Genomic DNA, 12427 nt, shown 5'->3' on the forward strand with positions numbered 1-12427 from the left:
TTATCTTTTGTTCATTATTGTTTATCTCTTCTTTGTTTCTTTCTTCTTTCTATTTTTTTCATAGTCATAAAAAAGAACCCAGTCTGTCTTTTTTATAGATTTCCCGGTATTTTTCTTTAGCAAAAAAGTTAGTTCGTCCATGTCTCTTATTTCTTTAACCTTGTCCATTTTGTTGTAGACACTAGTAGTCCGCGCGCATACCGCAACGAGCGCGTGCATCGTGTACCGGCATGCCTCGGGAACAACTGTGCTCAGTTTCCGCTCTGTAGCTAACCTGTACGGTTCTGTTCTGTGCTTTAAAAATGTTTAAGACTATCAACTCACCCGCCGCATGTGGTTCGCTCAGTGATACGGTTTTTGCCAGCAAGGAACCTGCCTACTGCAGAAATTCATCGGCGGGTGAGTTGATAGTCTTAAACATTTTTAAAGCACAGAACAGAACCGTACAGGTTAGCTACAGAGCGGAAACTGAGCTCTGTAACACGGTAACAGTTGTTACCGTGGCATGCCGGTACATGACGCACGCGCTTGTTGCGGTATGCGCGTGAACTACTAGTGTCTACAACAAAACAGACCTTACTTAAAAATACCCCTCATATTTTCCTTTAAATCATACTCTCAAGAGACAAAAATAAGCAAATGTTTGTTGTGTTGCAGCCCCTCCCACAACAAAAGAGTTAAGGAAAACTGCAAACCAATATACAATACAGTAAGCATTTATATATATAACAAATAATTAGGGGAAGCTTGAGAAGTAGAACGGTAGAAGGGACTTATATTAGCTTACTGAATCACAGCTTTCAGAGATAAGAACTGCTTCTGTGGACTAACTAGAATCATGCTAGGAAAAGGAAACAATGTGAATTCAGATGCCATTATTTATGTTTACCATTATACAGCGAAGACATCAAATAATGTGCAAGAGAGGAATTCGGGATATGGACTAGTCAATGAGGCCTTTCCATATTGTCTTGTGAAACTTGTCTTTATTAGATCTGACTGTGTTTGTCCTTCTGTGTCATGGGTTGCACAGGTCCGCTATACATTATTTCCCCTTAATCCTCGAGAGATTGAAACTTCAGACTAGCTTTTGTGGCATCAGTTTCATTTGGTGAAAAAAAGCGCAAAGATATTTGGGATTTTTAAAAGATAAAAACAGTCTTAAATAGAATGCACTGGATAAGAAAATAAAATACAGGTTACAGCTCTTTTCTCATTACATGACACGTTTTAACCATATTGACTTCTTCAGTTAGGTTATAATTTGAAACTTATTTATTTATTTCGCATCAAAAGCATTGCATAAATTAGTATAAAAGATGGTAAAAATAGAAGGAGCACAGGTGGCTAAATATCTTTTGGCCAAAAACAGGCAACAGCAATGGCATTGTCTGTAGCCTCAAACAATTCTTCCTCTGTACATGAGGCAGGGCATAGTGGACAAGCATACAGATGCGAAGTTGTCTGTTCTGCTCCACAGTCACATAAGGGATTCTTTTAGGTAGTGCCATTTTACCAGGTTGTCTTTTGATCTGCCCACTCCACTTCTGACTCTGTTCAGGGATTTCCAAGTTGGTTTGCCCCTGGAGGAAGACCCTCATGGGGGGCCATCCAGTTGGGCTTTCACAGTGTCCAACCTTATTTCTCTCACCTTTAGCAGCAACTTCCTGTCGCACATCGGGGGGGGGGGGGGGGGGCAATGCCAGCTACCTTGTAGAGTTTATCAACAGGTGTAGGTTTAAGACATCCTGTGATTATTCTGCATGTTTCATTCAATGTTATGTTCACCTGCTTTGCATGGGCAGACCTATGCCAAACAGGGCAGGCATACTTGACAGTTGAGTAAGACAAAGCTAGGGCTGATGTTCTTACTAATTTTGGGTCTGCACCCCATGTGCTGCCAGTAAGTTTCCTCAGGATGTTATTGCGTGCAGCTGCTTTGTGCTTGGTGTTCAAGCAGTGTTTCCTATATGCTAGTGTTTGATCTAAGGTGACACCGAGATATTTAGGATGGAAACAATGTTCAAGCTCTTGACCTTCCCAGGTGACTTTCAATTTCCTGTTTGAGACTGATTGGGCATTTTACCCATAAGCATGGTAAATCTGTTATTTGACTTTGAACTGTTTAGAACTGGAAATGGTGTCACCCCACTATCAATCTATGTATAGGAAATCTTAGAAAAGGCTAAGATGGAAACTTCAATCCTTTTACTTAGATTTAAGATAGTATAATCTTGACTTTTGAATAATATATCTCTCCAGGTGCAATCTAATGCAGAAAAATCTTGTCATAATCTGATTGTCTATAAAACCTGTTTTAATTGGCTGTTAGAATTTTTTTTTCAGATGAATGATTGCTTAATGTTTCCCTGATCTGCTATATTCTAGTTCTCATTTGCTTTTAGCTTAAAACTCCAATAAGGGGTATGACGTTGCAAAAATAAATTCTTAGATATAGATACTCAGCCTATTCTTATGGACTAATGTCCTCACTAAATAATAATTACAGTAATATTCTGTGTAATGAAAATGAATCATTAATACAATGGAATCCCTCTTTATGTAACAACTCATATCCTATTATGCTCAAAACTCTACTAATGTCAATTATCCTTAGATTAAAATTCATATCAAGATCATCAGCCTCTCTAAAATCATTGCTAGCCATAGTCAGAATGCAGAAGGTTTTATATACGTCTTTTCTTATTTTTGCTCTTTCACTTTTTCAGAAGTACAGAAACAGTCCTCTCTATACACCAAGCACAAATTATCTTTTACCTGTGATTTCTGCAGCAGATAGTAAAATTTATGACAAAGAAATAAGATAGCCAATAATTAATGAGGTTTTATCTTGCACTAGCCATCTCTTGCCACACATTACTGTGGCCCAGTCTGTGTATATGTATTTGTGTGTGTGCGTTTGTGTATATATGTTGTTTTGCACATGCGTTGTAATGTATTTTTTTGGGGGGGGGTTGGCTTTTTAAGTCTCTTCTGCTGTTTTTCAGTGTTTTTATTAGTGATGGTCACTCATTGGCCTGATAGGTGTGTGTGATAGGTAGAACTGTACGTTGCAGGATTTGAACTGTTGTATCATGCCTGATTTTGCCTTTTTACCTTGTAAATGTATAGTTGGATTGATTGGTTATTTATAGCTGTCAATCAATGTTGTTTGCACCAGTTGAATTGCTCCTCCTGCTCAATTGTTTGACCCCACTGCTTCCTAGAGAGCAGGACAGTGTTTCCTTTTCCATTCCACCATCAAACTTTCTATCAGATGGATGTGATAGAGAGACTTGGCTCTGAAGCCCTTGATTAAGTTACCTCTCAGCACCAATTCTGCGGTTCTTACCCTTGAGACTTATGCTTCATGTTCAGATCAACCTGGACGATGTTGAGAAGTCTCAAGCGCCTTCAAACCAGTTCTTTGTCACCAGAGGAAGGCTTTGTGCCTTCAAAATATAGGCCATTGAAATTGGGATTGTGATTATTCCGATATTCACAGCCATTGAGAAAGAGGGACCTGGAAAAGCTTCTCAGCTGCAAAACTCCTTGGACCCAAGACAACCAGAGACTGTAATGTATATTTTCCTTTACCCATTTGAAACTTCCAGCTTATTGCCTTAAAGGGATAACTCTTTGTGAACAATAAAACCTATTTTGAGTTATCTACAGTGTTTTGGTCCTAGGGAGTTCCAGTTTTCCTAAAGGAGGGCAAGAAGCAATCCCCTGGGGGAAAGATGTCATGTCCATGCCTCTTTCACTAAGAATTATAGCTCCCAGGCGCGATGGCGCGGTGTCAATTCGTCCAATGGTTTTTGAGTTATATTAATCCCACAAATCATAGAATCATAGAGTTGGAAGAGACTTCATGGGCCATCCAGTCCAACCCCCTGCCAAGATGCAGGGAAATCAAATTCAAAGCACCCCCTGACAGATGCCCATCCAGCCTCTGTTTAAAAACATCCAAAGAAGGAGCCTCCACCACATTCCAGGGCAGAGAGTTCCACTGCTGAACGGCTCTCACAGCCAGGAAGTTCTTCCTAATATTCAGATGGAATATCCTTTCTTGTAGTTTGAAGCCATTGTTCTGCGTCCTAGTCTCCAAGGAAGCAGAAAACAAGCTTGCTCCCTCCTCCCTATTTATACATGGCTATCATGTCTCCTCTCAGCCTTCTGTTCTTCAGGCTAAACATGCCCAGCTCTTTAAGCCACTCCTCATAGGGCTTGTTCTCCAGACCTTTGATCATTTTAGTTGCCCTCCTCTGAACACATTCCAGCTTGTCAGAATCTCTCTTCAATTGTGGTGCCCAGAATTGGACACAATATTCCAGGTGTGGTCTAATGAACATTACATTTTTATTTATATGGATTAGGTTGAGTTCAAGTAAGATTTCAATACAGGAGGAGAAGATGGGTTGCTTGTCTTCATAAGAGGAAGGGTTTGTCTTACCAATAGAGGAGTCACAGAAAATGCCTGACAGCTAGCCAAATCCTCCCTCTATTCAGCAAGTTAGGTTGGGTTCAAAACAAATGGAACAATGGAGAAGGCTTCAGAAAGAATATAGCTATGGAATGTTTTCCTGAAATACTGACTGGGATCTGGCTATTGGATGAACATATTACCTATTAAAAAGTTACAAATATCAACTACCTCGCTGAGTGGAACTTCAGATTTCCTGTTGACAGCTTGGCTTCTGAAAGTATCTGAGAGATTGGTGACACATGAACTGTTTAAAGACTCTCTGAAATCCTCACTTTGATTTCTTGACCTGGGACTATTTGACACTGGATACTATTTCCTTCTCATATCAGTTACTAACTCTTGGTTTTTGACAGGTAATGACATTCTGACTTTGGAGACCTGAACCCTGTTTGCAGTTCAGAGCAGGATACTTGGATCTGAAAGTCTATATTGACTCTTCTGCCCTATTCCTGCTTCTGTTGTGTCAGAAAGTGGAACTGCTTGAGGTTATCTACACCAGGGGTCCTCAAACTTTTTAAACAGAGGGCCAGGTCACAGTCCCTCAAACTGTTGGAGGGCCAAATTATAATTTGAAACATATTCTATTTGTAGTGCAAAAAACACTTAAAAACAGTACAATAATTAAAATGAAGAACAATTTTAACAAATATAAACTTATTAGTGTTTCAATGGGCAGTGTGGGCCTGCTTTTGGCTGATGAGATAGACTTAGGTTGACCCTGAGCAAGGGCCGGGTAAATGACCTTGGAGGGCCGTATCCGGCCCCCGGGCCTTAGTTTGAGGACCCCTGATCTACACTAACAGTATCCATTAATTTAAACTCCCTTGACTGGTAATCCACTGCCCCCCCCCTACACTGCCCTATATCCCATGATCTTATCCAAATTATCTGCTTTAAACAGGATTATATGAGTCTCCACTACCATATAATCTGGGATAATCAGAATGATCTGGAATCAGATCCTGGGATATAAGAGCAGTGTGGAAAGGGCCTGGGAGATAACTGTGGGAAGGGGGGTTCCTTATACATATGCAAAATGAAGGGACAATGAAGTGTGGAGGAAGGACAATTTTTAATGCATACTTAAGAGGAGTTATGAAGTTATTGTTATTATTATTAACTTTATTTATACCTCGCTAACATCTCCTGAAGGACTCAATGTGGCTTACAAAAGGCCAAGGCCCTCAATAAAACAATAGCATAACAAATACAACAATAAAACTCATAAAGCAAAACAATAAACATAAAGCAATAACAATAAACATTAAAACAATAACACCATGATGCATTTAAAACTAAAGGCCAAATGTAACGAATAAAATTTAAAAAGTGTTGGACATGACAGGTGGAATGTATAGGTTTTTAGAGGTAGGAGCGGTGTGCAGACAGTCTTAAATCTCTAATAAAGTGCATTTGGGACATGATGCTGGGAGTTTCCTATTCTGGAAAGGCACACTGGAACAGCCATGTCTTCAAGCTCTTCCTAAAGACTGCCAACGTTGGGGCTTGTCTGATGTCCTTGGGGAGAGAGTTCCAGAGTCGGGGGGGCTACCACACTTACTTAGGCGATCCCTCGTTTTCCGAGGATGATTGTCTTCCAGTGTTCTTGTGGGTCCGTATGTGGCTGTGGAGCTCTATTCTTGCTCTGCATCTTCTTCCGCAGTGGGGGCAGAGAAGGCCCTGTCTCTCGTCCCTACCAATCGCGCTTGCGACGCAGGTGGGATCGTGAGCAGGGCCTCTCCAGATGATCGGAGGGATCGTGTGGGTTCATATACGGAGATGCGGTCACGCAGGTAGGCAGGTCCCAAACCGTTTAGGGCTTTGTAGGTGAGCACCTGCACCTTGAATTGGGACCGGAAAATGAATGGCAAGATTGTAAAACAATCTGAATCATGATTGTTCCTATGTATCTGAGATGTTCTTGAGAAACTGGAACTTGGGCTTCATGCCTTCCCAGGATAAATTTAAGTGCTGACCCCTCCCCCAACCTCCTCCCTAAATATAACTTAACCCAGTACTTCATTAACCCTTTGTGCCAAGAGGAAAGGCTATCCTCTTACCTGTGTTGGTCAGGTAATGCTCCAACCCATAATCCTGAAAACATATTCTTAACATGTAAGAAACATGAAAACTGGATTGGTGAAAATATTATGGTAACTTTCTTTTTCCATGCAACTTTCTTCTGCATGTTTCCTCTCATCAGCACAATACGTATTGTGGGGTACAATCCAAATGACTACATTACATGTAACTGGTACAGTTCAGTATCTATGGTTCTGGGACCATCCACACATAACAAAACCCATGGATACTCACATTCCTTATATGTAGCCAGAGAAGTTTGTTTATTTGCTTGTTTTTACTTTTTTATATTTGACATACATAAGCATGTTGCCATTCAGTCAGCTCAGTCAAGCAAGAAGACTTTGTTCTCTGTCCTTTGACATGCACCACACATTGAGGGATATCTTCGGTGGCATAGCAGATAGAAAATATGAATTATTTCCACCATGTGTGTACTTAGTTTTGTCCTGGAAAGGTTGTAACAGAGGAGATACTGCCTGGCAGGCAGAGATAATAGGTGCCAACTCTTGACAGTTCCAGGAAAACAGCCTCACTGCCTTGAAGATGACCAAAGGAGGGAAGAGAAGGTGGATAGAAAGAGGGCGAGAAAATGCTTGAAATGAGATATTGAGGGAATGGAGGGGGAGGTACAAACCTTTTTCAAAATATTTTCAATCCATGGTTAGTTAAATCTACTGTCAAGACCCAGAAGCCTCAAAAATGCCAAACACAGTATAAAAGGTCCAAACAAAGGTTTATTAAACACAAAAAAGGCTTAGAGACACTTAACTCAGTGCCTCTAGCACAAGCTAAGAGTCTATAGCAACCGCTAAGCAAAAAACCCAATTTAAATATAATCTGGATTATACCGGAGTATAATCTGGGATAACAAAAAGTTACAGCAATCTGCTTGAGATTCAAAAGGTCCAAAAAGCACAAGAAAACAAGGTAGGAGCATGCAAAATCGAAGTCCAAAACAGTCCAAAGTCCAGGCACATCCAAAATGAGATGAAGCAGTCCAAAAAGCAAAGTCGTCGTCAAAACACAGTCCAGAGTCAAAGGGGAGGTTGAAGTCAGCACTTACAGAGTTCCAGCCAGAAGTCACGTAAACATGGAGATCTGTAGTCCAAGGACCCCAACTTGAGAATAATGGCAGTAACAAAGATCCAAACCCGATAAGACACTTTGCCTTCTGCAAAGACCAATTGAAATCAAACCAACTTATATCCTATAACTCCTAATCAGAGGATGAACTGCTCCCCACCCTTTCATCACCACTTTCAGCTGCCCCATTCCCTGCAGCTGAGCACTGATGCCCATCTCTCCACCTTTGCCAGCGTCTTTCAAGACTTAGGTCTTCCCAAGTGTTCCCAGATTGCCAGTCCTCTGCAAACCCCTCAAAGTCATCACTGGATGTAGGCTGAGTACAGATGCCCCTAACCTCCTGCACACGGGTCCAGTCTAAAGCATCCTCCTCCACATCGTCACTCCCAGTCCCATCACTCCTTTCAAAACCCACAAAGTCTTCATCTTCTGTTGGAGCGCTAAGTATATCACGGATACGCTTACTTTGGATCTTCTCATCTGATTCTTGTTCTCGAGTAGCCCGCTTAACTCCCCTGCTTTCCTCTCCTTCCCCCCATTTCACAATCTGAGAAACCCTCGAAGGACACAGAATCAGTTGGAGCCATATGTCTCTAATCCGCTTTCGCTGCTTCTCCTCCTCCAACACCTGCGCAGCCCTCTTCTCCCTTCTATCAGTAGTAGTAACGTTACTATCACGCTGTACTACAACATCTACATGTGACAAACTTGTGGATACAAAAGGCTGACTGTATATCATAACAGCAAATAGTGTGTGAGTTGTGACCAAGCAAAATTCATGTTTCAGATCTCATGTCAGATACAAACTCAACAAGTTTTCAGTATGCATGTGGCCCCATTCTTTCCCCCCACCCTCACTGATTTTGAAATAATAGAGAGAATAATATTAACCAAATTTAGCAAACTGTAAGTTGGTAGCTTTCTTGCTGGGTTCTGACATTCCCAGAAATGAATGAAATTTTCCCTAACCTATTTGTTGGATTTATAATGAAGTGTGTATTGATGAGTCTGCATATATGTGTACCAATATATCTACACAGTTTTGTCAAATGTGGAGTGTGAGTGGGTGGTAAGAGGTATTTGAGATGTATGCTGATATAAATGGAAAGAAATGTAATTCAAATAAATGATTTATATGCAATAAGGGAAGTTTTCCCTAAAGCACATCTTATTCCCGAGAGAGCCATACCATGTATTAAAAGCAGCTTGTGAACTCCGGCATGCCGAGTTCCTTAAAAAATATTCTGAGTCACGAGTAAAATAAATTCTCAAATGGGGATTGTTAACAAAATTATGAAATTACAAAGAATTTAATAATTAATGAAAACCTAATCATTTATTTTTGTCAATTGGAATGTATTTTAAATACATGCAGCCTTTCTTACATATTTTTCATTTGCCCCAACATCCAAAACTGTAAAAATATTTCTCAAACGCTCAATAAACTAAAAAAATATGAACTTATAGCAGTTGGCTGAGTCCCCCATGAACTTGGAAATATAGACATCTTTTGCATTGAAGTTCAACAGAAAATTGGTTCATTCACTTTTTGACAAATGTTTTGAGCTTCATTTTATGAAGTATTTTTAAAACAATGTTTGATTACTATAACTACCCTATACCCTTACTATAACTTGGACTGCAGACTTTTCTTACCTTCTTACCTTACTAATCTTACCTACTTGGTACACACCAACTTCTGGTCTACAGAAGACTCCTCACCATGTATTCAGCAAATATAGTTGTGATAGAGTTGTGACTAAGAGAAAGCATTACTCTGAAGGACTTATGCAGATTTAGGTAGGGAGATAACAGTCTTTCAAATAGCCTGGATCTCAAAATGCAAGGCTGTTGCACTAGAGCCCTGAAACACCTTTTCACCACAGACCACACTCTGTCCACGTAATCCAGTAAGTAAAAGTTTATTAGGTGTATATGCAAAATAAACAAATCTAAAAAGGAAAATCAAAGTTCAAAAAGTTATTTTCAAGATAGCCAAGATTCCAAAAACCTTTCAAACCGTCTCATGACTCAATCGACAGATATATCCATAAACATGATAGCATGAATCCAAGGTAGATAATCTATGTCACACATGAAACTAGAAACAGCAACTAACTAAAAAAAATGAATTCACGAATCCATGAATTGAATCCATGAACTTGAATACATGAACTGAGAGTTTTTCACCTGAATACAATGTTGCACTCACAAAGGATTGTACCAGCAGAAAACAATTAAAAGGCCTCAATCCCTCCCATGACATCATTCCTCACACACCTGCTTTTCCTCTCCTCATCTGTAAGCCACTGGGAAAAGCGAGTCTGTCTGTGTTGTACACTCAAAGGTGGCCCTGGATAATTTTCAACCGGTAAGCAAACAGTATTTTGGCGCGCGCCCCCCCCAACCAATCACTGATATATATTTTCTGTTTGTCGTGGGAGTTCTGTGTGCCATATTTGGTTCAATTCCATCATTGGTGGAGTTCAGAATGCTCTTTGATTGTAGGTGAACTATACATCCCAGTAACTACAACTCGCATACATCAAGGTCTATTTTCCCCCAAGAGCGCCTCAAGAGCGCCCCTGGGCAAAATCAACTATACGACAAATGCTTACTTTGCGTAATGGGTTGAGCCGCCCCTGTGTACACTCTGTCTGCATTCGTCTTCCATATTTTTCTCAGCCTGTACTTCTGGCAGATTCTCATGAGAACTTGTATCACTTTCTCCAGTCTCATGGGAACTGCCAGGATATTCCAAAACAACTCTCTGCACGCCACTTCTATCCTCTTCTATGCCCTCTGAATCTATCCCAGCATCCCCTTCCTCATCTTCTGAGCACCCACAATCTGGCTACAACAAAGGCTTGGTAAGTTATAGCCATAATTTTGAATTGTATTTGTAAACGTAGAGCTATCTTAACTAGGGAATTATCTATTTCTCTCTTCCCTATAAACTCTTAAGACTTATAGGATCTTCTGGTCTATGGTAGCCTGACCACAGCAATTTGAATCTACTGGTGGTTCTGAGCAGAATTTTTCAAGGACTACCTCGTGTAGAGCATCTTACAATAATTAAAATGGAATGTAACTAAGGAATATGCTACTGTGGCCAGGGCTGACATTTCTAGGAATAGGTGTTACGGTTTTGACTCTATAAATGCACTGAAAGTAATCCCAGAGAGCTGGGGTGGGTCCAGGTGTATGCCTGCCAGTTTCCTGAGAACAATGAGATAACTTCTAATATATGTATGTTGTTTTAAATAGTGAATTACAATTAGACTGAGGCCCAGGCTAAATTTAATGTCATTTGTGTAGTTGTGTGAATGTGCCCCCATGCGTCAAGTGTCATCTTCTGGCACTATTTCTTGTTTCATTTTAGATCATCTCATCATAGGGTTTTCATGGTAAAAGACACCATGCCTCCTTCTTCACAGTTACTGGTGTTGTCTTTAAAGGATTCCCCCCCCCCCCCGTGTCATCATCCCACCCCACTGCTGTTACCCAGTGTGCAGAAGTTATTAATACTTTGCATGTTTAAATTCTATATATATATATATATATATATATATATAGGGGTTAGCTACAGTAACACTGGTGCGGCCTATTTCAAAGAAAACCTCAGTCAACATTGCCATGGTGACCAAGTCAAGCTGGCAGCAGGTGGAGAAGTGGGAGGAGCCAAGGGGAGAGAGTGGAGCAACTGACAGTTTGTGTCAGTTGGGAATTAGTTAGTGTTCTGGGAAGCAGTGAGTTTGTATGGGGAGCAGTGAGAGAGTGAAAGGAAGGGTGAAGTAAAATAGTGAGGCTTTGGGAAGTCTGAATAAGCAGTCTGGAGGTTTCTCAGTCTAACAAGGCTGTAAGGAGAAACATAGCCAGTGTTCTTTAGTTAGGTTAAGGCTAAAGAATAAGCTTGTTGAGTCATTTGATCAAAATCAGATCAAATAGGAGAGATATACCTATATTGAAACATTGTTTAATAAAAAGAATTTCACCTCAGGAAGAGTAAATGATACAGTGTAACCTGGAAGAGTGGAAAGCATTTCAAACCAAGTATCCTTCAAAGTTCAATAAGAAAGTTTACAGCTTGCAACCATATGCTGTTTACCAAATAAACCTGTTATCTTTAGTTGAAACAGTCTCATCTCCATCAAATACTGCGTCTGATGTGCCATATCTCATAGTAAAACCTCATACCTCGCGTTGGTGGCAGAATTTAAAGAAATATACTATAAATCACTTTCCGCTCCCCTACTTCTTTGCACCCAGTAGCTATTTGGTATATTTATTGTGGATTCTCGGTAAAATCATATCTGAAACAGAAGTCCCTAATAGCAGCATAGCCTATTGCTTCACACAGTATGCAATTTCACCACCATGGAAAATAAATAACAAGTAACAAATTCTACTAAGGTTCATAATCTCTAAACATCCCAAGATTTCTCTTATTTCACCATTAGGGTTGTATGAAACACAGAAATCCATTCTGTTTTTGTTTTGAATTTTGGGTCTTCCCCCAACCCCGGACCCCGAATTACAAATCTGAATGGGCCCCTTCCTAATTTCCCAGAATCTTCCTGAAAACAGAACGAGGAGCACCCAAAATTTGAAGAGAAAACAGAACAGATTTCATTTTGCATACCTCTATCACCATCTCCACAAAAAAGGAGCCCCCGGTGGCGCAGTGGGTTAAACCCCTGTGCCAGCAGGACTGAAGACCGACAGGTCGCAGGTTCGAATCTGGGGAGAGGCGAATGAGCTCCCTCTATCAGC

The 12427-nt window shown here is 40.4% G+C and overlaps 1 protein-coding gene across 4 annotated transcripts in view; it reads left to right on the forward strand.

Annotated features, from left to right (window-relative positions):
• TPK1 (thiamin pyrophosphokinase 1) overlaps positions 1–12427 on the forward strand; it is a 455788-nt gene that overhangs the window by 283772 nt on the left and 159589 nt on the right. The window lies entirely within an intron of this gene.

Source organism: Anolis sagrei, chromosome 6, assembly GCF_037176765.1.
Source record: "Anolis sagrei isolate rAnoSag1 chromosome 6, rAnoSag1.mat, whole genome shotgun sequence".
Lineage (NCBI taxonomy): Eukaryota > Metazoa > Chordata > Lepidosauria > Squamata > Dactyloidae > Anolis > Anolis sagrei.